The sequence below is a fragment of the Gavialis gangeticus genome, unplaced genomic scaffold, assembly GCF_001723915.1.
Source record: "Gavialis gangeticus isolate Ggan-Ray unplaced genomic scaffold, GavGan_comp1, whole genome shotgun sequence".
Taxonomy (NCBI): domain Eukaryota; kingdom Metazoa; phylum Chordata; order Crocodylia; family Gavialidae; genus Gavialis; species Gavialis gangeticus.
This window is the reverse complement of record NW_017729033.1, coordinates 21,391,822-21,394,688: the sequence shown is the minus strand read 5'-3', so window position 1 is coordinate 21,394,688 and position 2,867 is coordinate 21,391,822. Positions and strand designations below refer to the sequence as shown.

At 50.2% G+C, this 2,867-nt stretch overlaps 1 protein-coding gene across 8 annotated transcripts in view; it reads right to left on the bottom strand.

Annotated features, from left to right (window-relative positions):
- Positions 1-1,150, bottom strand: part of ADD1 (adducin 1) — a 128,351-nt gene extending 127,201 nt beyond the window's left edge. For 4 of the 8 annotated variants that reach the window (XM_019525966.1, XM_019525964.1, XM_019525967.1 and 1 more), the window contains exon 1: positions 1,050-1,147. The gene's annotated coding sequence lies outside the window, so the exon portion shown is untranslated. Of the gene's footprint in view, positions 1-1,049 lie in introns of all 8 variants that reach the window. The other 4 variants (XM_019525963.1, XM_019525968.1, XM_019525969.1 and 1 more) reach the window with 2 other exon arrangements.
- Positions 1,151-2,867: the final 1,717 nt, after the last annotated feature.

Genomic DNA, 2,867 nt, shown 5'->3' with positions numbered 1-2,867 from the left:
GGCCCCCGGGGGGGGGGGGGGGGGGGGGAAAGAATACTTCTAATGGAAGCATCAGCACACTTAATATGCTAGTCACAAATTCACGTAGAAAGTCTTGTGCGGATAAACGCGTTATGCCTACCTATATTCTTCTTGTGATTTCAAGCAGCAGTATACGTATTACATGTTCTGAATTGCTCTCCAGTAGCTGCTACCCCAGACAGTCATCATTTCAGTGAATTGAGGAATTTGTATCTAGATCTCTATATGTAGAGCAATACAGCACTTGGGGACCTTCATGATGGAAAAGATGTAAAATTTGCAGACACAAATTTCCACCTTAAAAAAAGCCATCGCTATTAGTGCAGAGCACCTGAGGAATCAGTCCTAAAAGCACAAAAATCAGGGAGGAAAACAAGCATCTCCTTGCCAACCTTAACAAATGATGAAAATCACTAGTTTAAAAAGTACCTTTCAGATCTTCCTTCATTTGACATTTCTCCATTCAACAGTGGAAAAGGCAGGGCTCAACCAACCCAAAATTAACCCAATAAGTGTTTTCTATAACTGCAATGTACAATTGGACCCACATTACGATCATTTTGTCCAAGCGAGGACCTTGCAAATGCAGCACAGAGCAACAGTCAATGCGCTAGCAGCAATATCTTTTATGAGACTGACTAGACGGTTGCAAATAAATAAATAAATGCTTTATTTGCAAGCTTTGGGGCACATGCGCCCTTCCTTCCGCAGGCACAGGAGGATGTCAAGACGGTAACATTTCTCTCATGTAGAAACGCTTGTACTTTGAGACCAAGCTGGATCTGAAATCCCCTGAAGCCGCCAAACAAAACAAGCCCCTGGAGCAGACGGCCCCATCGCCACTACTCACCGAGCCGCCCAAGGCCGCCGCAGCCTCGGTCCCCCCTCGGCCCCCAGATTTCCCACCCTCCTCCTCGCCTCAGCGCCGCCGGGGGCACAACGACGAGCTTGTTCTAGAAACCGCCCCCCCTCCCTCGCCCGGCCCCCTGCAGCCGGCCTGAGGGAAGACGCGCCCGCGCAGCGCTCACCGCAGCGGCGAGAAAGCGGCTGCAACGCTGGTGCTGGTGCGGGGCCGCTGCAGTGTCCCCGGCCGTGCGCGTCGCTCCCCACCGCTGCCCCCGCCCCGCAGCGCCAGCCCTCCCCTGCAGGGTGCGGCTTCCACAGGCCGCAGCCCAACAAGCGCGCCACCCATTGGAGGGCGCAAGCCCCGCCACTACGGCGAGCGCCTATTGGCTGCGAGCGGAAGGGGCGGGGCCGGCCTGAAGGGGGGAGACTTCACCCCGTAGTGCCTCCAGCAGTTGCAGGCTCGGCCTGCTGGGGGGCTGGGCTGGGGCGTCCTGGGCAGAAGTTCAACCTGCGACTCGGCTTCCTCGGGGTGGGAGCCGCAGACCTGGTTCTTTGTCCGCCTGCATCCTCGGACCAACACCCGCTCGTGCCGAGCCCAGACCCTTTCTGCATCTCCCCACGTGACACGTGTATTGCCAACTGCATCCGAAGCCGATTTGGTACCAAATTCCCACATTTCGACTTGCCAGTTCAATGGGCAAATAATAATAGACAGCCCTTCCGAGCCCTGAATGTCAGGTCTAGGTTCCCAATTAAAATGCCAAATCATCACAGAAAATCAGGGCTGGGAAGGGACTCCAGGTCTCGACCAGAGGCTCCCAAGGTTTTTCTTTGGTGCATCCCCCATTCCAGATTGACCAGCTCCCTACCAGCATACGTGTTATACTTGAACCCCTGCAATGCCAATGATTATAATGAACATTATACCATTACACAGTTTCTCCTGCACACCCACCAGAGATGTATTGCCTATCCCAGTCTTAAAACCCTCAGTCAGTAATAACTGATCATATTCATTTGTCATCAGGTGAATTCTGCAATATGTAGTTGGTAATTAATATCCATGTCTTAGCAGGCAATCGTAGAGATGCCCCCAAGAGCTTTTCCTTGGTCGGGGTATCACCAATTCCCTGCCAGGTAAGAAAGGTTGCCAAAACATAAATTTGAGGCTAAAAGGCTTGTCATGCTGGGCAACATGGACCTATGGTCTGACCCAGTCAGTGGCGATTCCTACATTCTTATAAAGCAATGGCCATTGAAAAGGAGCATTTCACATCCTGGAGCAAGATGCTGCTAAGGGTAGGTATGCACAGAGGAACCCTGCCACCTGTCCAGCTGTGGTCATAAGGTGGAAGACAGATAGTTTTAGTTTTTACCAGCAGTTTTTAGTGATTTGACCATGTGCTGCAAGGTCTGTACAATGCAAACAACCTAGGCTGAAAGTCTGCCTAGCTGCAAAAAAGGAGCCACCAAGAACTGAGAATTGAGTAGATGCTGCAACCCTACAACAGAAAACAAAATTACTTCAGTTATCCAAATAATGCTCAACACTTCAGTTCAGCAGAAGTTCTAGGTATCAGACAGCTTCCTTCTAGCTGCTTTCAGATTGTGTTAGCAGGTGCTCAGCACCCAAGAGGATCAGCCATCTGTCTTCCATCTTTCCTTAACTCATGTCACCACTTGTCAACAACTCCCCCTCTTGGTCCTGGGTACCTTATTTAACTGCAAAAGGAGAAAGACAATAAAAGCTCTGCTCTCCCACTTCTTATTCAGGCAGAGATACCAATTTAAGTTTGCAGGTATTTTGCCTGAATAAGGAATGCTGGAAAAGGCCTTTCATGCTTTAAAATCTATATATTTTTTGCTCCTACAATGCTCCTGTCCAGTTCTAAGCAGTGTTGGCATGCCTATGCTGTAGTAATGCTCCATGCTGAGGAGGGAAGCACGCTGCTTTCTAAAGTGCTGATTTATTGCAGTAGCAGAGAACCCTCCCTTCAGCT